The sequence below is a fragment of the Balaenoptera physalus genome (genome assembly GCF_965194825.1).
Source record: "Balaenoptera physalus genome assembly, chromosome: 2".
NCBI lineage: Eukaryota > Metazoa > Chordata > Mammalia > Artiodactyla > Balaenopteridae > Balaenoptera > Balaenoptera physalus.
In genome coordinates, this window is record NC_138883.1 from 158,287,335 (window position 1) to 158,310,742 (window position 23,408).

Here is a 23,408-nt window from a genome sequence, read left to right on the forward strand (position 1 = left end):
TGGAAAAAAAAAATCCCACATATTTGGTGTCTGAAGTATTGTGAGCAGAGGAAATATGGTTTTCCTTTTAATTAGTACAGGAATATAATAAATAATTTAATTTCAATAAGTTCAACAACTTAGATGCAATGGACAAATTCCTTGAAATATCCAAACTACCAAAGTTCATGCAAAAGGTAATAGATAACTGAAACACCTTATATCTGTTAAATAAATGGAATTTATAGTTTAAAATCTTCCCACAAGAACAACTCCAGGGCTAAGAGTCTTCACCTTTAAATTCTACCAAATATTAGGAGTAACAACAACTCTGCACCAATTATTCATGAAAATTGAAAAGGAGAGAACACTTCCCAGCTCATTCTATCAGGCTCGCATTGCTTTGATACCCAAATCAGATGAAGACATTCAGAGAAAACAACAGACCAACTCCCTTCATGATTTTCCTAAAATTTTAGCAAATTAAACCATATAAAGGATAATGTATCATGACTAAGTAGGGAATTCATGGTGGTTCAATGTTGAAAATCAATTAATGTAATTCACCATACCAAAAGTCTAATAAAAATGTTATCACCCTAATAGGAGCAGAAAAATAATTTGACAAAATTTAGCATCTATTCATGATAAAAATTCTCAGTGAACATAGTTCCCTGACCCTTCCTGCATGTTAAGTACTTCTACTTTCTGTTTGCATATCTTCCTATTATTTTTCTTACAAAATTCCTCACATTTTGTTGCTTACTTGCCTTTTTAGTTAGCCTAATGTTAACTAACTTAGATTTAGTAGAATTTCTGTTACATAGCTAATACTCAATTGACAAATTACTAATAAATGATTAACATTTGGTTCTTGGCTAACTGGGAGACTTAGGATCACTTTAACAAAATGGGAATTTATAATAGCTAATTCTTAGGGAATACTTTTATGTGTCAGGCAGAGTGCCAAGTGATTTACATCCAAAAATATATTATTTTACAACCACCACATAAGACAGGCGCTATTATTATAATTCCAGTTTTACACATGAGGAACTAAAGCACAGCAATTATAAGCTATGTACCCAAAGTCACACGCAGGGTAAATAATAGGGCTGGGACTTGACTTCAGGCCATCTGATCCCAGAGCCTCCACTTTGTACCCCATCCTCACTGCCCCTCAATCAGAAGAAAGTGCTGATATGGGAAAGGTTATAGAGGAAAGAAGATGTGTTTAACCCTGGCCACAATAAGTTTAAACCTTTACATAAAGCATTTGTCTAGCTGCTATGTATAATAGAACATCAATGGACTACTGTGTTTGCCCTCAGTTCAATCGGAAGAAAGATACAAATGCAGTGATTAGGTTAATTAACATATATTTAGAAACTTTTATCTGCTGTAACTAACCTGAGTGAGGGTTTCAAAGATGAATAAGACATAATCCCTGTCTTTGACTATCTCAAAGTCTATACAAAACTTGGCAAATTAAAAAGTATTTTTTACCTTTTTATTCTCTATGTATTCTGACCTTATTTCAATTTTGAATTTATAAACATTAAGTGATAAAAAGAAAAAATGTTGTTCTAGCTCTAGGGTTTTTTTTCCCAGTACATAAAAATAAAGTTTGTTTTCTTTTTGAAAGTTATGATAATTGAAATGTTTCAATGTGAGAAGGATTTAGATTGAAGTAAATAAAATACATTCAGTTAAACATAGATCTTGTGACATTTGTATCATATTCCTGACCTGTCCTGAAAAAAAAGATCTGAAAACTATACATCTGTTCAAAAACCCTACACATCTGCTAAAATGGACATCCCAAACTCAACTCTTTCCCTTAGTCAGAGTAGTAAAATTCCATTCACCAACAATCTCTCATAATATAACATAGACTAGTTAAATATCAGATGGCTTTTTGTACTGTTGCAAATTTTTTTTTAAGTTTCCTTTTTCTTTTTTTTTTCACAGCTCACACACACACACTGTATTTTATTTTTACAAGAGATAAATAAGCTGACACCAAGCATTGTAAATGGATGACCACAACAAAAGCAACAATGACTGCAATTACCAAACACGAAACACACTCATACTATGTCATAATATTGACATTCAGTCCAGTAATCCTCCACTGTAACAGCTCCTTTACTTTGCAGTGAAAATTGATTTGTATATTTTTTTGCCTCTCAGTCCTTGTGGGATATTTTTAAAAAATTATTCAAACAGAAAGTCACAAAAATTATAATCATCCTCATCAGTTCACTCAGTCCCATGTAATTAGTTTTTTTTTTCATCTTGATCTTTTGTTAACACTTTTATGAATTCATCAGTTTTCCATTAGAGTTCTGAAAATGCTTATTCATTCAGTTCAGCAGTATAGTCAGTTACCAGAAACCTGTACTTGTCAGAGTCTTTTTCCATGAATTCCTTGAAGATGAAACCCTTTTATAGGAATATTTTTGCAAAAGCATCAGAGTACACCCAGAACTGTCTGTAAATGACAAAAGACTTAAAAATGACCACGGTTAAAGATTTGATGAAAGTTCATAATAATGCAATTGACAAGGAAATTTAGTTATTTCTGAGATATACATTTTAAAGTAATAACTAGAATTCTGACTTATAACATTATACCAGAACATATAAGAGTTTTAGAAATTTCATGTAATGTCTGAAGCATTTATATTAACATATTTCCATACAAATAACCCAAAGAAAGTTTAGTATTAGTTGTTTTCTTTGTTTGTGTGTTTGTTTTTTTATACTGCAGGTTCTTATTAGTCATCAATTTTATACACATCAGTGTATACATGTCAGTCCCAATCGCCCAATTCAGCACACCACTATCCCCACCCCACCACGGTTTTCCCCCCTTGGTGTCCATACGTTTGTTCTCTACATCAGTGTCTCAACTTCTGCCTTGCAAACCGGTTCATCTGTACCACTTTTCTAGGTTCCACATACATGCGTTAATATATGATATTTGTTTTTCTCTTTCTGACTTCACTCTGTATGACAGTCTCTAGATCCATCCACGTCTCAACAAAAGACTCAATTTCGTTCCTTTTTATGGCTGAGTAATATTCCATTGTGTATATGTACCACATCTTTATCCATTCGTCTGTTGATGGGCATTTAGGTTGCTTCCATGTCCTGGCTATTGTAAATAGTGCTGCAATGAACATTGGGGTGCATGTGTCTTTCTGAATTATGGTTTTCTCTGGGTATATTCCCAGTAGTGGGATTGCTAGATCATATGGTAATTCTATTTTTAGTTTTTTAAGGAACCTCCATACTGTTCTCCATAGTGGCTGTATCAATTTACATTCCCACCAACAGTGCAAGAGGGTTCCCTTTTCTCCATACCCTCTCCAGCATTTGTTGTTTCTGGATTTTCTGATGATGCCCATTCTAACTGGTGTGAGGTGATACCTCATTGTAGTTTTGATTAGCATTTCTCTAATAATTAGTGATATTGAGCAGCTTTTCATGTGCTTCTCGCCCATCTGTATGTCTTCTTTGGAGAAATGTCTATTTAGGCCTTCTGCCCATTTTTGGATTGGGTTGTTTGTTTCTTTAATATTGAGCTGCATGAGCAGTTTATATATTTTGGAGATTAATCCTTTGTCTGTTGATTCATTTGCGAATATTTTCTCCCATTCTGAGGGTTGTCTCTTCGTCTTGTTTATGGTTTCCTTTGCTGTGCAAAAGCTTTTAAGTTTCATTGGGTCCCATTTGTTTATTTTTGTTTTTATTTCCATTACTCTAGGAGGTGGATCAAAAAAGATCTTGCTGTGATTTTTGTCAAAGAGTGTTCTTCCTATGTTTTCCTCTAAGAGTTTTATAGTGTCTGGTCTTAATTTAGGTCTCTAATCCATTTTGAGTTTATTTTTGTGTATGGTGTTAGGGAGTGTTCTAATTCCATTCTTTTACATGTAGCTGTCCAGTTTTTCCAGCACCACTTATTGAAGAGACTGTCTTTTCTCCATTGTATATGTTTGCCTCCTTTGTCATAGATTAGTTGACCATAGGTGCATGGGTTTATCTCTGGGCTTTCTGCCTTGTTCCATTGGTCTATGTTTCTGTTTTTGTGCCAGGACCATATTGTCTTGATTACTGTGTAGCTTTGTAGTATAGTCTGAAGTCAAGGAGTCTGATTCCTCCAGCTCCGTTTTTTACCCTCAAGACTGCTTTGGCTATTCGGGGTCTTTTGTGTTTCCATACAAATTTTAAGATGATTTGTTCTAGTTCCATAAAAAATGCCATTGGTAATTTGATAGGGATTGCATTGAATCTGTAGACTGCTTTGGGTAGTATATTCATTTTCACAATATTGATTCTTCCAATCCAAGAACATGGTATATCTCTCCATCTGTTGGTATTATCTTTAATGTCTTTCATCAGTGTCTTATAGTTTTCTGCATACAGGTCTTTTGTTTCCCTAGGTAGGTTTATTCCTAGGTATTTTATTCTTTTTGTTGCAATGGTAAATGGGAGTGTTTCCATAATTTCTCTTTCAGATTTTTCATCATTAGTGTATAGGAATGCAAGAGATTTCTGTGCATTAATTTTGTATCCTGCTACTTTACCAAATTCATTGATTAGCTCTAGGAGTTTTCTGGTGGCATTTTTAGGATTCTCTATGTATAGTATCATGTCATCTGCAAACAGTGACAGTTTTACTTCTTCTTTTCCAATTTGTATTCCTTTTATTTCTTTTTCTTCTCTGATTGCCATGGCTAGAACTTCCAAAACTATGTTGAATAATAGTGGTGAGAGTGGACATCCTTGTCTTGTTCCTGATCTTAGAGGAAATGCTTTCAGTTTTTCACCATTGACAATGATGTTTGCTGTGGGTTTGTCGTATATGGCCTTTATTATGTGGAGGTAGGTTCCCTCTATGCCCGCCTTCTGGAGAGTTTTTATCATAAATGGGTGTTAAATTTTGTCAAAACCTTTTTCTGCATCTATTGAGATGATCATATGGTTTTTATTCTTCAATTTGTTAATATGGTGTATCACATTGATTTGTGTATACTGAACAATCCTTGCATCCCTGGGATAAATCCCACTTGATCATGGTGTATGATCCTTTTAATGTGTTGTTGGATTCTGTTTGCTAGTATTTTGTTGAGGATTTTTGCATCTATATTCATCAGTGATATTGGTCTGTAATTTTCTTTTTTTGTAGTATCTTTGTCTGGTTTTGGTATCAGGGTTATGGTGGCCTGATAGAATGAGTTTGGGCGTGTTCCTTCCTCTGCAATTTTTTGGAAGAGTTTGAGAAGGATGGGTGTTAGCTCTTCTCTAAGTATTTGATAGAATTCACCTGTGAAGCCATCTGGTCCTGGACTTTTGTTTGTTGGAAGATTTTTAATCACAGTTTCAATTTCATTACTTGTGATTGGTCTGTTCATATTTTCTGTTTCTTCGTGGTTCCGTCTTGGAAGGTTATACCTTTCTAAGAATTTCTCCATTTTTTCCAGGTTGTCCATTTTATTGGCATAGAGTTGCTTCCAGTAGTCTCTTAGGATGCTTTGTATTTCTGTGGTGTCTCTTGTAACCTCTCCTTTTTCATTTCTAATTTTATTGATTTGAGTCCTCTCCCTCCTTTTCTTGATGAGTCTGGCTAATGGTTTATCAATTTTGTTTCTCTTCTCAAAGAACCAGCTTTTAGTTTTATTGATCTTTGCTATTGTTTTCTGTGTTTCTATTTCATTTATTTCTGCTCTGATATTTATGATTTCTTTCCTTCTGCTAACTTTAGGTTTTGTTTGTTCTTCTTTCTCTAGTTCCTTTAGGTGTAAGGTTAGATTGCTTACTTGAGATTTTTCTTGTTTCTTGAGGTAGGCTTGTACAGCTATAAACTTCCCTCTTAGAACTACTTTTGCTGCATCCCATAGGTTTTGGATCTTCGTGTTTTCATTGTCATTTGTCTCTAGGTATTTTTTGATTTCCTCTTTGATTTCTTCAGTGATCTCTTGGTTATTTAGTAACGTATTGTTTAGCCTCCATGTGTTTGTGTTTTTTACAGTTTTTTCCCTGTAATTGATTTCTAATCTCATAGCGTTGTGGTCAGAAAAGATGCTTGATATGATTTCAATTTTCTTAAATTTACTGAGGCTTGATTTGTGACCCAAGATGTGATCTATCCTGGAGAATGTTCTGTGCGCACTTGAGAAGAAAGTGTAATCTGCTGTTTTTGGATGGAATATCCTATAAATATCAATTAAATCTATCTGGTCTATTGTGTCACTTAAAACTTGTGTTTCCTTATTAATTTTCTGTTTGGATGTTCTGTCCATTGGTGTAAGTGAGGTGTTAGTGTCCCCCACTATTATTATGTTACTGTCGATTTCCTCTTTTATAGCTGTTAGCAGTTGCCTTATGTATTGAGGTGCTCCTATGTTGGGTGCATATATATTTATAATTGTTATATCTTCTTCTTGGATTGATCCCTTGATCATTATGTAGTATCCTTCCTTGTCTCTTGTAACATTCTTTATTTTAAAGTCTATTTTATCTGATATGAGTATAGCTACTCCAGCTTTCTTTTGATTTCCATTTGCATGGACTATCTTTTTCCATCCCCTCACTTTCAGTCTGTATGTGTCCCTAGGTCTGAAGTGGGTCTTTTGTAGACAGCCTATATATGGGTCTTGTTTTTGTATCCATTCAGCAAGCCTGTGTCTTTTGGTTGGAGCACTTAATCCATTCACGTTTAAGGTAATTATCGATATGTCTGTTCCTATTACCATTTTCTTAATTGTTTTGGGTTTGTTTTTGTGGGTCTTTTTCTTCTCTTGTGTTTCCCACTTAGAGAAGTTCCTTTAGCATTTGTTGTAGAGCTGGTTTGGTGGTGCTGAATTCTCTTAGCTTTTGCTTGTCTGTAAAGCTTTTGATTTCTCCATCGAATCTGAATGAGATCCTTGCTGGTTAGAGTAATCTTGGTTGTAGGTTCTTCCCTTTCATCACCTTAAGTATATCATGCCACTCCCTTCTGGCTTGTAGAGTTTCTGCTGAGAAATCAGCTGTTAACCTTATGGGAGTTCCCTTGTATGTTATTTGTTGTTTTTCCCTTGCTGCTTTCAATAATTTTTCTTTGTCTTTAATTTTTGCCAGTTTGATTACTATGTGTCTCGGCATGTTTCGCCTTGGGTTTATCCTGTATGGGACTCGCTGCGCTTCCTGTACTTGGGTGACTGTTTCCTTTCCCATGTTAGGGAAGTTTTCAACTATAATCTCTTCAGATATTTTCTCTGGTCCCTTCTCTCTCTCTTCTCCTTCTGGGACCCCTATAATGTGAATGTTGTTGTGTTTTATGTTGTCCCAGAGGTCTCTTAGGCTGTCTTCATTTCTTTTCATTCTTTTTTCTTTATTCTGTTTGTGGCAGTGATTTCCACCATTCTGTCTTCCAGGTCACTTATGTGTTCTTCTGCCTCAGTTATTCTGCTATTGATTCCTTCTAGTGTAGTTTTCATTTCAGTTATTGTATTGTTCCTCTCTGTTTGTTTGTTCTTTAATTCTTCTAGGTCTTTGTTAAACATTTTTTGCATCTTCTTGATCTTTGCCTCCATGCTTATTCCGAGGTCCTGGATCATCTTCACTATCATTATTCTGAATTCTTTTTCTGGAAGGTTGCCTATCTCCACTTCATTTATTTGTTTTTCTGGGGTCTTATCTTGTTCCTTCATCTGGTACATAGCCCTCTACCTTTTCATCTTGTCTATCTTTCTGTGAATGTGGTTTTTGTTCCACAGGCTGTAGGATTGTAGGTCTTCTTGCTTCTGCTCTCTGCCCTCTGGTGGATGAGGCTATCTAAGAGGCTTAATGGGAGGGACTGGTGGTCTGTAGAGCTGACTGTTGCTCTGGTGGGAAGAGCTCAGAAAAACTTTAATCCACTTGACTGTTGATGGGTGGGGCTGAGTTCCCTCCCTGTTGGTTGTTTTGCCTGAGGCAACCCAACACTGGAGCCTACTTGGGCTCTTTGGTGGGGCTAATGACAGACTCTGGGAGGGCTCACACCAAGGAGTACTCCCCAGAACTTCTGCTGTCAGTGTCCTTGTCCCCATGGTGAGCCACAGGGCCCCCCTCCCGCCTCTGTAGGAGACCCTCCAACACTAGCAGGTAGGTCTGGTTCAGTCTCCCCTGGGGTCACTGCTCCTTCCCCTGGGTCCTGATGTGCACACTACTTTGTTTGTGCCCTCCAAGAGTAGAGTCTCTGTTTCCCCCAGTCTTGTCAAAGTCCTGCAATCAATTCCCACTAGGCTTCAAAGTCTGATTCTCTAGGAATTCCTCCTCCTGTTGCCGGACCCTCAGGTTGGGAAGCCTGCCGTGGGGCTCAGAACCTTCACTCCAGTGGGTGGACTTATGTGGTATAAGTGTTCTCCAGTCTGTGAGTCACCCACCCAGCAGTTATGGGATTTGATTTTACTGTGATTGCACCCCTTCTACCGTCTCATTGTGGCTTCCCCTTTGTCTTTGGATGTGGGGTATCTTTTTTGGTGAGTTCCAGTGTCTTCCTGTCAATAATTGTCCAGCAGCTAGTTGTGATTCTGGTGTTCTCTCAAGAGGGAGTGAGAGCACGTCCTTCTACTCCGCCATCTTGGTTTCTCCTCCACTGTTGCAAATTTTAAGACACTTGTGTTACAGATAATATATTATGGAGAACAGACTTAAGAAGGGCACTTGACACAAGAGAAATACAGAAAACTAACCACTTCTTAAGGCTTATTTGCACCAAAACACATTGATAACCACCCTATGTTGAGGAAATGGGGTTACCTGGGTCAACATCCACACTGGTATGTGTATTTACTTTCTGTCAAATCAATCAGTTGAGCTGCCTCTGCTAATTTATTTGACAGAGGCTTGTCAATATAATTAGGGTTAAATGGTCCCCCCATTGCAGCTACATGACACATAAATATCTGAATGTGTATAAATGTAGAAAGACAAATAACACTATGATATATTTTTTAACAGCAAAAACAACAGAATATACAAAAGGGCCTGAGATGTGCAAAGGAAAGACATTTTGCTGGGGCTCCATAGATCCAGAGACAGTATTTTTTTAGGGTTTTGAGTTATAACTAGAAGGAAGGGGAACCCCTCTGATGCTCCCTAGAAACCATAAGGGTCTTGATATGAATGGAAAAAGTGGGGTTGTTGCTGGTTAACAGGAGTTTCAGAGTTGACAGAAAAGATCTTGGAAGGAAGGTATCTTACTTTCATTGGAGAGGGCACAGTGAGTCTGGCAAGGTAGGTGTCTAACCTTATTTTGTGGAGGAGAAGCACAGCAAGCTAACACACTTAGAAGCTAGTAAACTCAGAGGGAATAATGGACTTAAGGACGAACAAAGTACATAATACTATATGTATTATACATTCCAGGGAAAAATTTATTTATCCCTCCATGACTTTGATTGATTATGAACATGGAGAGGTATTTAGTGTAAGTTAGGAAGAAATACTCATCATGTAAACATTACTATAAAAATGGAATTAATTTGTTTTCGTATCTCCAAAATAAGAGATGTTAAAATTCACTTATGCCTAGGTTTAATTGTATTGGTTCAGAATTCTTAAAAGAAGTCTTTGTTTTATTATATATACACCTTAAGTACATGTGCATATGTGTATTATGTAATATGTTTACATAATTTAAAAAACAACCACTTGTAGATTTTGGTCTGACATGTTAAGAACATGGAAGTTATCACCCTCATTCTCACAACAAGAGAAAAAACTAAAGCAAAAAAACCCTGAAAACCAACAATTCTTTTAAGATCCATCATTCACAGAGCAGACCATCATCCACAAAAGTGCTTTTTAGGGAACCCAAACTGACACATCTATTCTCTGAAAGAACTGGGATAAGTTTGGACTTACCTCTTCTTTAAATATGATGGATAAGTGACCAGTGAAGTCAGCTAGCCTAGGGATTCTCATTATGGGAAAGTCATAAGTAACAGGTTCCATTCCTCTAATAGGTTTTGTAGTATTCAGAGTTTCAGTTTCTTGAAACTTCTTGTTTCAGCTAGAGTAAGTTCTGTTTGTTAAGACAATTTATAAATTTTATCTAAACTTTCAAGTTAATTTACATTAAATTGTTTATAATATTATTTTTATTATCTAGTTAATGTCTGATGAAGTGTTTTTCATTCTTGATTATAGATGCCCCTCCATCCTTTTAACCTATAATCACTAATCTGTTATTTTCCCCCATCACCCTATTTGGTCAGTTTTGCTAAGGGGCTATTGCTTTTTTTCTATAGCTTCCAGCAACTAACTTTTGCTTTGTTGGTTTTCTCTATTATACATTTAGTTTCTATTTTGTTAATTTCTCCTCATACTCCTTACTTCTACTTTCTTTGGTGTTTATTTGCTGTTCTTTTATCTAACTTCATGATATAGAAACTTATATCATTGGTTTTTTAGACTGCCACTGCTTCTAATCTATGAATATAAGGCTATAAATTCCTCTCTGAGCACTGATGTATTTTTCTTTATCATTAGTTCAAAATATTTCTGAATTTCCTCTGTTATTTTTCTCTTAATCCATGAGTTATATGTAAGTGTATTGTTTAATTTCCAAGCAATTGAGAATTTTCTATATTCATTCATTCATTCTTTTGTTATCAATTTCTAGCTCAATTCCGCAAAAGACAGAATAGGTAATCTCAATTTTTTATGTCTTTTAACATTTGTTAAGGTTTGCTTTATGATCTAGCATATAATTTTCATAAATTTTAAGTAAGTATTCCATATGCTAAAAAAAGAATTAAATTCTCTATTTGTTGGGTACAAGATTCCATAAATGTCAATTAGATAGACACTTTGAATTGTATTTCTCAGATATCTATTCTTTCTGATGTTTTTCTGTTTTTCCTGCTAGTCCTTGAAGGAGATATATTCAAATCTCCATGACTGGGAGATTTATTTGAATGTGAGTTTTTCTGTTTCTCAATTTAATTCACCAAACTTTTGTTCAATATGTTTTAAAATAATTACTGGTGAAAGATGATTTTGAACTTTGAAATACTCCCTGTAGGTTAAATTCTTTATCATTGTGAAAGGTATCTCTTTATTTCTGGTATTGTTTTCTTTTTGCTTGAACATCTACTATGTTTTATATTACTAAACATACACATATCAATTTTTCTTTGGTTAGTGTTTGTACTACTTCTACTTCTATCCTTTCACGTTCAACATTTCTGTATTTTATATGTAAGGTTGGTATATTGTAAGCAACATATAATTAAGTTTTGCTTTTTAATCTAGTCTGAAAATGTTGGTCTTTTTCTTGAAAAATTTATTCCATTTAATTTAATGTAATTACTGACATAGTTAAGTTTATATCTGTCATTTCACTATTTTTTTTAAAATTTGATCCACTGGCTCTATACTCACTTTATCTTTCATTACTTTCCTTGGGCTAATGAAACTTTTATAATTAGTTTATTTTCCCTTTGGTCATTAAATATTTTTCGATCATTCCTTAGTTCTTACTTAGAGATTACAACATGTATCTTTGATATATTCTTAGAGTATTACAATATTTTTACAATTTCTGTAATGATAGAACCTTAGAACACATTAACTCCATTTACCCTTCCTGTTTCTTTTTTTTTTTAACCATGTGGGTTTTTTCCAATTTTGTTGAGATATAATTGACATACAGCACTGTATAAGTTTAAGGTATATAACATGATATGACTTACATACATCCTGAAATGATGACCACAATACATTGATGACCACAATCCATTTTCTCATATAGAGTCAACATTAAAGAAATAGAAAGAAAAAGATATTTCCTTCCTTGTGGTGAGAACTCCCTCTTTTAACAACTTTCATTTATAACACACAGCAGTGTTAATTATCTTTATCATGTTGTACATTACATCTCTAGTACTTATTTATCTTATAACTGGAAGTTTGTACCTTTTGACCACCTTCATCTAATTCCCACCCCCCTGCAGCAGCAGCTGGTAGCCACAAATCTAACCTCTTTTTCCATTAGCTTGCTTGCTTGTCTGTTTGTTCTTGACGTATGACTGACCTACAACACTATGTTAGTTTCTGGTACACAACATAGTGATTTGATATTCCTATAGATTTCAAAATGATCACCATGATAAGTCTAGCTGTAATTTGTTATCATACAAGGATACTATGTAATTATTGACAATATTCCCCACACTGTACATTTCATGTCTGTGACTCATTTATTTTGTAACTGGAAGTTTGTACCTCTCAACCTCCCTCACCTATTTCTCTACTTCCCCTACCCCCACACCCTTCTGGAGACCACCTGTTTGTTCTTTGTATCTATTACTGTGTTTCTGTTTAGTTATGTTTATTGATTTCTTTATTTTTTTAGATTGCACATATAAGTGAAATCATACAGTATTTGTCTTTCTCTGTCTGACTTATTTCATTTAGCACAATACCCTCTAGGTCCATTCATGTTGTTGCAAATGGCAAGATTTCTTTTTTAATGACTGAATAATATTCTATTATATATATTATATATAGGTATATAATATATATGTATACCACATCTTTTTTATCCATTCATCTATTGATGGGCATTTAGGTTGCTTCTATATCTTGACTATTTTACAGTAATGCTGCAGTGAACATAGGGGTGCATACATCTTTTTGAATTAGGCTTTGTTTTCTTCATATAAATACCCAGGAGTGGAATTGCTGGATCATGTGGTAGTTCTATTCTTTTTTTTTATTTTTTGAGGAATCTCCATAGAGTTTTCCATAGTGGCTTTACTAATTTACATTCCCACCAATAGTGCACAAGTGTTCCCTTTTCTCCACATCCTCACAACACTTGTCATTTGTTGTCTTTTTGATAATAGCCATTCTGACAGGTGTGAGGTGATTTCCTGTTGTGGTATGGATTTGCATTTCCCTGATGATTAACGATGTTGAGTATATTTTCATGTGCCTGTTGGCCATCTGTATGTCTTCCTTGGAAAAGTGCCTATTCAGGTCTTCTGCCCGTTTTTAAATTGGGTTGTTTGTTTTGGTTTGCTTTGTTTTTGATGTTGAGTTGTATGAGTTCTTTGTATATCTTGTGATTATTAAATATTGGACATTGTGTACAATGAAATGTAGATTCTCAAACTGTAGTCCACATAAAGAATCAGGAAATGCCTCCAAGAGAACATCAGCTCTATGCTCCCAGCTTGCCTTTCAGAGGTTTTCCCCACTTTGTAGCTTAGTCCCTCTAGTCCTCATTACCTCCACAGTCTGTGGTGACTTTACAGATGATTGCTGTGTATTATCTGGCTTTTCAAGTTGTTTCTAATGGGGGTGTTGTTCTCTTGCCAAATTCTACATCCTAGCCAGAAGTAAATGTTCTGTTATACCATTTTTATTCTGACAGTAAATTGAGAGAAAGATACTGTTGTTCTTCACATTTATGGCTGAGAACATATCCTCAGAGAAATCAAACAACTTACCGAAGGACACACTGTTAACTTGATCAAGGTTATCAGAAGAATGGACAAGTCTCAATTCCAGCCCAGATCAGTGATACTTCAGAATCTGGGTTCTCAAGCACTTGGGTATATTTCTTTAGTATTTCATTCTTGATATAGAATTCTAATTAGAAATAAAGTAGGTCCCTCATAACCAAACCAAGCCTTTGTGGGTCCTGGCATTAAGAAATAGAAGAGAATAAAATACTGTATCTATGGTAAGAATCCATCTGAAGACTGTAGTTGTGCTTGGTGTTCACAATCCTAAACATAAGGATATACAGTGAGTTCTTTGCTGACAAAGAATCTTGTGTTGATTTCCACATTTCCACAGAATTCAGAGGTGAATGCAATTTTTTATGCCTCTTCTCATCCCACATAGAAATGGGCTTTTTTAATCTAACATACTTGAAATTCTTTAGGAGGAGAAGGTTTATAGAGTTTAATGCCATTGTAAGGAGTTTGAAATAGCATTACTTAGATCAATCTGTGGCAGCATATTCTCAGTCTTTGAATGGAAAAAAAAATATTCATGTTATAACCTTTCATTGTCAAGATTTAGAGATCATATAATTTAAAGGGTATTGCATGTCTCTTGTAGTGGCAATGTAGGGGCAATGAAAGCCCCCTGACGTTATTTTGTGAATGCGAGAATACAATATTAAGACTATGTATGGGAAGACTTTTGTCCATAGCTAAAGTAAAAACATAGCACCTAAAATTAATACAAATATGCTATCACAAAACTCATGTACATTGTCATATTCTTTGCTATTAATATGTGCTGCTACGCACTGTCTATACTATGTAAACATGTAAAATAAGACTTTGGAAACCAATATATGCATTAATGGAGAGTCTGAAAAAGAGGTAGCTTCCTGTGTTCTAATGGCAGAAATTCCAAAAGCAGCATCTTTTTGCCCAGTTTACCTCTCTCCTCACTGTTATCTGAAATTCTTTTGACAAGCGTAAATTCTTTCGACAAGCGTAAATTCTTTCATTTTACCTTTTTTTTTTTTTTTTGGGAAAATGTGCATTTAAAGGAATCTGCCACCTCACCCAGTGTATTTGCATCTAAATTGTAAGTGGCTGATGGCAAGTGGGAAGCAGAGACGTTGGGCTGGCCAAAAAGTTCGTTGGGGTTTTTCCGTAAGATGGTATGGAAAAACCGGAATGAATTTTTTGGCCAACCCAATACATCCAGTTATTCAGAAATATACCCAGTGTCCCAAGTTGCTTTCTTATCTCAGACATGTGTCTTCCTTCTGTGTTTGCGTCTGTCGGGAAAGCAAGGAGGATGTGGAGTCCTCGACCCATTGCTTTAGTTACAAGAGACTGAATTACTCCTGTTACATAAAAGCAATAAATCCAATGTACTTTTTTTTTCTGAATTGAGAGGTCAATTAGAAAATAATAACTTCTTTCAGATGAATTTAGTATTAAACATTGTATTAATTCTAATTGTATTGTACTGAGAACATTGTATTAATCAAGGACAAAATTTATCCAGGAGAAAAAGATCAAGTGAGATTACCAAGAAAAATTATTAAATAATAGATACTATACAGAGAAATGATCCTATGGTTATAGGTCAGAAATGTCCCTGGGTCTAGTTGAAGTTTTGCCAGGAGACAGAAATCAGGACCTGAATGGCAGGGAAGGTGCTTGACGATAAGAATCTAAGGACAGCACCAAGGATTTACCTAAAAGAAACAGTTTGCAGAAAGTGACTATTCAAATTTTTTTAATCTAAAAATAGAACATTTTCTCTTTTTAAAAAGTTATTTTAAAATTCCAGTTTCACACTATTGGAGACTGCAGCTTTAACCACTCAGGGTGCTAGTGTTTGAATTACTAAATATTCTCTTAGCATTTGCCTCAAGTTTGTTTCATATCCCCCTATAAACTTTATGGTGGTAGCCCTCTGATCATGATAATAATTTTCATATCCTTCATTTTACCTTCAAGCATCCAGTTAGATCTAGTCTTGCTTCACTCTTTTTGTTATAGGGAGATGCTTTAGAAAATATTCTAATAATGTGTACAACCAGAAATACAATTATACAGTAGCCTAAATATCTTAACTTTGCTTAATAGGGCTAAAACCCTAGGGCTACCCATTCTATCATATTTTTAAGTCAGAAAACATTGTGTACGAATTCAACAAATATTTGCATTTTAGAACCTATTTGTGGAAATACAGAATAAATAATGTGACACTGAATGTACATCATCAAACAGATCTAGAATCTTGGGTAATGTGTACGTAAGTAGCATATGACAAATTTTACTATAAGTGCTAGAAGAAAGATTACAGAAGTTCAATGGAGCATGAGATTTAATCTTTTTGGAAATGAGGGAGAAGGAATCTATGGGAAGGTTATATTTGATTTGGGTCTTGAAGTACCTGCAAAATATTGGGAAGTGGACATGTTGGGGAACGTAACCCAGTTGAACATCAGAAGAGTACGTGGGAATAGGAATACATGAGGCATGCCATATTAACAGAAAAAGTCCAGTGCTTACATAGATGTGTTTAATACGGTAATTAATGTTAGTTTTTGCAGCAAATTCCAAATCTCATTGGCCTAACAAACTAAAATTTATTTCTTGTTCACATCACAGTTCCATGAGTTGTTTTGCAGGCAGCATTACACATGACGACTCAGGAAAGCTGGGTCCTTCAATTCTGATATGACATCCTTTTCTAGTGTCTCTGCAAAGAGTTCAGCTGGCCCACAGTCAGAGATTAAAATAAAAAATTATCATTCATAAGGTCTTAGAGAGCAGGCCTGGATGCACTGTATATCATTTCTGACCATATTCCATCGACCAGGACTTAACACACAGTACCATCTAGAACCCAGGAGGTTAGGGAAATGACATCTTCCTGTGTGTCCAAGAGTAAAAGCAAATGATATGTTGAACACATAGTGTTATCTCTGCCACAGAGAATACTGGCTGATAGAGCTAGAAAAGGAGGGTGGATTGAAATCATGGAAGGCCCTGAATGCCAAGTCTGAATATTTCTGCTATTTCTGTTTCTGCTGCACCACATAGGTTCTACCCATCACACAACATTGTTGACTTAAATCATTATGTAATTATTTCAAGGTTGCTAGAAAGTTTTTCATGTAACAACTAAGTCTAAGAAAGAATAATATGTGAAACGTGTGAGTATGTGAGGCTATTATCTCTTCTTTTAGAAATCCAAATCAGCAAATGCAGGTATTTTAAAGTGATTATCACTCAGTAATGATTCTTTTCATGACAGTTTTATACTGATTCCTCTCTTCCTTCTCTACATCCTAACATAAATTTCTAACATTTACATAGTTCTAATACACAGGTGAATTTCCATGTCTTATCACTGTCATGATATTAAATAGTCTTTGAAAATAAAGCCCTTAATAACCAATTATTTTATTCTTGTCCAAATTTATGCCCAGTTCTTTGAAGACAGCAGACCCTCAATAAGCTCACGAATAAATGACTTCATAAGGAGGGATCTACCATATTAGAACCTTCTATCTCTATATTAACAGAATTTTGTACTGCCTTTGTGACAATTATGGAAAGAGAGGAAAGGATGCCAAATTTGTTTAAGCTGCAGGCACTTAAGGAGCACTTCATATATGTCAGGTATTATAATGTGACTTAGGAAATAAAAATTTAATGGCAGAAAATTGAAAATAAAGCAAGGAATGATGAAACCATATGAAAAGATGTCTATTGATATTTCAGGCCAATGTTATAGCCCAAGAAGTTCCAAATATTCAATTTTTTTCCCCAAGCTTTCCCTAGATTCTATAGATTCCCCTGTCCAAAATATATTAACTGATTTTTTTTTAAGGCACTGTCATTGGGGAAGGAATTGGGTGTGTCTTATTACTTCCAGTGAGGAGGAGTCATCCATGACTTAGAGGTTTTGGCTTTGCCTCTGCTGATAATAATGTATGGATATTGGAACAATAACAAGAAATGAAAAAGAAATTGATGGTATAGACTTGCCTTCCCTTGCATGTTTCAAAACTTTGATTACAAATCAGGGTCTGTATTTTGTTTTCTATTTCACCCTTTGATGTTCACTTTAGCCTTTTTTTTTTTTTTTTTTTTTTTTGATAGAAGCCATTTCTCAGAGAGAAATGCTTAGTTTGGTAGCTTAGATAACATTCAAGTTCATGATTGCTGACTCTCCTGCAATTTAAATAACTTTAGGGGTGTTACTTTTCCTGATTTCTATTGATATTGTGATCTACTGGTGATTCATGATTCTGATAGTACTATAAAGTCAGGTAGACACGTACTTTGTCAAGATCATTACTATATATGTTTTATCATTACTATGATATTGAAGAAAAGATATGACAGCAGATAAGGTCTCTAAGAACAAAATGAAAGATTTGGCTTATAAAAAAGATTATATCTTTTGAGAAGATAGATATCTGATGAATTTTTACTGATCTGAGAGTTCTATAATGAGAAATTTAAAGGACATACTAAAATTTGAGATACACATGGTAGGTGTGCATCTAAAAAAGAGCACAAATCTAAAAGAATACTCTTAGGTAAGTTAGAGGCTAGACTAAACATTGGAGAAGGGTGAAAGAAAGGATTATGTAGATGAAGATCCCCAAATGATTGAATATCACCTTCTGTTGATTCCAAACTGGAGCTTAAACTCAGTGTCAGTATGACCCTTTCATATCCCTTATTTAAAGATTACCTAATTAATTATCAGTTTCTTTCAACCTCAAAAATATTTTTTCCTTTTTTTTTTTTAATAGTTAGTGGTTTTTTGTTGTTGTTTTTTAATTAATTAATTAATTAATTTTTATTTTTGGCTGTGTTGGGTCTTCGTTTCTGTGTGAGGGCTTTCTCTAGTTGCGGCGAGCGGGGGCCACTCTTCATCGCGGTGCGCGAGCCTCTTACTATCGCGGCCTCTCTTGTTGCGGAGCACAGGCTCCAGACGCGCAGGCTCAGTAGTTGTGGCTCACGGGCCTAGTTGCTCCGTGGCATGTGGGATCTTCCCAGACCAGGGCTCGAACCCGTGTCCCCTGCATTGGCAGGCAGATTCTCAACCACTGCGCCACCAGGGAAGCCCCTTTTTTTTCCTTTTTAATAATCCTGCCGTCACAATCATATTTCAGACTCCTGTCAGCATCACCTGATGTACTACAGTAACGCAGATTTGTCAAAACTGACCTGATTAGCCTTATGGCTTCAGAACCAGCCCTGTTATTATTTCCAAATGCATCTCTCTCTTTTTTTTTTTTTTACCAGCTAAAATTTATTGAGTTTTTATGCCAAGATTGTGCAAAGTGCTTTGGCATACATTACAGATGTTATTTCAGTTGGTCCTTATAATAATTATATAAGATAGGTGATATTATCTTCATTCTATAGATGAGAAAACTGAAAGTTGGGGAACTTATGTGACTTGTCTAAGATCACACTGTTAGTAAGTGGCAGTGGGGATTTCTCCTCAAGCCTGTCTCCAAAGCCAGGGTACTTAAGCAATGTTCTATACTGTCCAGCAGGAGAAGGTAGGAGTCTCTGCAAACATTTTTATATTTATTAATTTGGGGATTCTTTAGCATTCAGGAACTATCTTTTGAATGTTAAAAGTTTATTGCAATAAGAATTGTTTACTTTATCCTTGAATTATTTCCAACCCCAAATCCTCAACCAGATTCTTCCCTCTAAAATTCAATCCACTATATCATTTCCTCCACTTACAAACATTAATGCTCGTTCTCATTCTCTTCCTATTTATTCCTCCTCTTACCCTTCCCATTTATCTATTTCTCTTCTTGAAAATTCACTCCTAAAGCTAACAAGGTGAGGATGCCTGGGGGGCAGAGGTGCCCTGAAGATGGGTGGGTGGGAAGCAGGATCCGCGTGGCCCCGAGTTGGGTGTTGGAGAGTGAGCAGGTGAGGGCTTGTTGGCACTATGGGGCAGCCCAGCTATAGGATGCGAGAGCCCAGCATGAAGAATAAGTCATTTATGTGTAAGGTGTGCAGAGGCAGACCAGGGGTGAGATGTGCCAGCCAGTGTGCATGGGGCTGGGACCAGGAAGGAGATCCTGTTTCCCAATGTCGGAGCAAGGTGAGGAAGGTGACCTGGGGAAAGGCTGCCCACCACAGAGATTTGAAGCCCAGGAAGAGTGATCGGGGCTTTCTTCTCAGGGACCAGCCTGGCCCAGTGTTTCTGAGCCCAGGGCCGGGTGAGACGGCTTCGTGCTCGTGGGTGGTAGTGGTCCATGCAGGGCGTTGGAGCCAGAGTAGGCTAAAAGAGGATACTGGTGGGGTTAGTGGGGACAACTTGATGGCAAAAAGAGATTGGTACATGTAGGAATATTAATCCGATAAGTAAATAAGGATAATGAGAGTCATATTCATCAGTGCCAGAGAAGAGAATTACAAATAAAGAGGAAAAGAGAGAAAAAGAAAGAGAACAAAAACAACAAAAAAAGGAATGAGCCCTGTGATGATAATTTGGAATTGGAGATGTTGGTGTGATCTCAAGATACATGGGTAGGTCCAGAGTAGAGATGTAAATGTGTGAAAGTATTATGTGTGTGCATGTATGCATATACATACACAGATATATTTACACATGTGTTTTCTAGCTCTGTCCACTAAGAGGGTCTGGGAGCAGCAATACCTGAATAGCTATTAGCAGACCTAGTGCTTGGATCTTGGGTAATAAATATTATTCTCCCCTGAAGGAACGAGGTTGATTCAGGTATGGGTAAGAGAAATTGTAAGATAATCTCAGAATATCTTGTTTCTAAAACTAAAGAGGTGCATGCTCAAAGAATGTCAGGAACAGGTAAAAGGACACAAGGGCCAGCTTGTAGGAGCTCCCTTTGGTCAAATCTAGAACCACTTGAGCATCTAAATAAATAAGAAGAAATTATAACCAACAGAATAAAACAGCATTAAATAGGATTCCTGGAACATACTAAAATTTGATAAGGAGTGGGAGATATACATGTCTATAAATATACCTTCCAAAATATTAATTACATAGTGATGAAAAAGCAACTTTACAGTAGAAAAGTCTAGCAGATACCACCTACATGAAGAGATCAAGTTTGGCAGTTTGGAGACATATAAAAAAATCATGTGTGCCACATTATAAAATGGAATGAGAAAACCATATAACTTAAGTAAAATTCCCACCAAAGATGCATAACCTGACTATAGTCACACTGAACTATCAGGGAGAACCTAGCTGAGAAACATTCTATACAATAACTGGCTCGTGCTCCTCAGAAGTCAAGGAAACGAAGGGAACACTAAGGAACTCTTCCAGATTGAAGGCATCTAAAGAGAAATGACAACTAAATGCAGCACATGCTCCTGGCCATGGCCTGTTTGCGGTGAAGGAGAAAATTGGATGGTGTCTGAGGATTAGATGGTAGTATTGTATTGATGTTAATTTCCTGATTTTTCTGGTTGTATTTTCAGGAGAAAGTCCTTGCTTGTATGAAATACAACCAGAGTATTTAGAAATGAAACAACACCACCAACTAAGATGGTTTTCAGTGTCTCTAAAGCATGTGTTAGGCACATATACTGACCCAATTTACTTTTTAAAACTTACTTCAAACACACACATCCTGCTTTCCAACCCATATCACATATCTTATAATACCACTTTCTTTTTGCACGTGCAGTTTTACTTGATTTTCTTCAGCTTTTCTACTTGGAAAACGTTTGCTCATTAAATATTTGCAATTAAAATTAAGTATTAAATATTAAAATATTTGCAAATGTTATAACTGTTAATGGCTTAATACCAAACATACATAAACAACTCATACAACTCAACATCAAAAAAACAAATAACCCAATTAAAAAAAAAATAGGCAGAAGAACTGAATACACATTTTTCCAAGGAGGAATGCAGATGGCCAACAGGCATATGAAAAGATGCTCAACATCACTAATCATCAGGGAAAGGCAAACCAAAACCACAATGAGATTCCACCTCACACCTGTCAGAATGGCTGTTATCAAAAAGAATGCAAATAACAAATGTCGGCAAAGATGTGGAGAAAAGGAAACAAGGGTGTACAAGAGTGCACTGTTGGTGGGAACATAAATTGGTGCAGCCACAGTAGAAAACAGTATGGAAGTTTCTCAAAAAACTAAAAATAGAGCGACCATATGACCCAGCAATTCCACTCCTGGGCATATATCTGAAAAAAACAAAAACATCAATTCAAAAAGATACATGCACCCCAGTGTTCATAGCAGCATTATTTACAATTGCCAAGATATGGAAGCAACCTAAGTGTCCATCAACAGATGAGTGGATAAAGAAGATGTGGTATATAAAACAATGGAATACTACTAAGGCATAAGAAAGAAGGAAATTTTTACCATTTTTAGCAACATGGGTGAACTTGGAGGGTGTTATGCTAAGTGCAATAAGTCAGACAGGGAAAGACAAATACTGTATGATATCACTTATATATGGAAACTAAAAAAAGAAATACAACAAACTAGTGAATATAACAAAAAAGAAGCAGACTCACAGATATAGAGGATAAACTAGTGGTTACCACTGGGGAGAGGGAAGGGAAGAGGGGCGATATTGGGGTAGGGGAGTAAGAGGTACAAGCTATTAGGTATCAAATAAGCTACAAGGATATATTGTACAACATGGGGAATATAGCCAATATTTTATAATAACTGTAAATGGAGTATAATCTTCACAAATTTTGAATCACTATATTATACTGTGATTCAAACAGTATACTGTAACTTATATAATATTGTACATCAGTTATATTTCAATTAAAAAAAATTTTTTTTTAAAAGATTCAACTCAGTGGTACCCTACTGTATAAAAACTTGTATCACTCAACCAGGTACCTTACATTGCTCTCTCCTTATTATAGACCTTGCAGTCTTTTTAAAATAGTAGTTAACCCTGCTATTGCATTGTAATAATTTGTTTGACTCTTTTTTTTCTCCTCCAGAACATAAGGGGTTCTTTAATTGACCTATTGTTAAATTTTGAGTGCTTACTGCCTGTAATATCTGACATGCAGTGTGTGCTCAAATATGTTTTGAATAAATGAATGAAAATTCCGTGTCAACCTGAAGTGTTTTGTATGCCACAGCTATCAGCCCTCAATCTGTGACAGCAATATTTTAATTACACAAGAGTGTATATATACAGCTGAACAAATGTGGATGTCAGCAAGCTTTTTAACATAGATGATCCCTCATAATGTATTTTAATACTTTCTGCTTGAAGATCATAAGAAAATCCACTGCTTTGTCTCCTGACCTGCTGCCAACAGCTGTCATCTCCTAGACTATCCCTCAGAGTCCCTTTCACAACCACAAATAAATCGAGAGATCTCAGTGTCCCCTCCCCAGACACCCTGAGGTTGCAGAGGCCAGTGGTTCTCAAACTTGAGCATGCATCACAGTCACCTGGAGGGCTTGTTACAACACAAATTGCTGGGCCCTAACCCCAGAGTTTCTGCTTCAGTCGATCTGGGCTGGGACCCAACTAATTTGCATTTCTAGCATCTCACAGTTGATACAGTACCGCTGTCCTGGTGACCATCCTTTGAGAACCACTGCTGTAGGTTTTTTCCTACAAACTTGAGGTCTGCCAGTTCTGACCATGACTCATATCATTAATCCTCTGAGTCAACAAGAAAAAGGAAAACCCACCCCCCATGACTTGCAGGTCAATCATAACTTCCCAGGCAATCATTTTCACTGGGTCAGCAGACTTGATATACCCTACACAAAATCTCCACTCCTCCATCATCCCCAGATTGTTCCACCAAATCTTGATTTAATCCCATAACAGACTTCCAACAGCCGAAACCCTGTACTCTCATCACTGCCTCCTCAGCCTAGTGAGATCACCATGTTCTGGTGGGGCTC

The 23,408-nt window shown here is 36.0% G+C and overlaps 1 long non-coding RNA gene across 2 annotated transcripts in view; it reads left to right on the plus strand.

Moving 5' to 3' along the window:
- Positions 1-23,408, plus strand: part of LOC309655042 — a 305,351-nt gene that overhangs the window by 158,808 nt on the left and 123,135 nt on the right. The window lies entirely within an intron of this gene.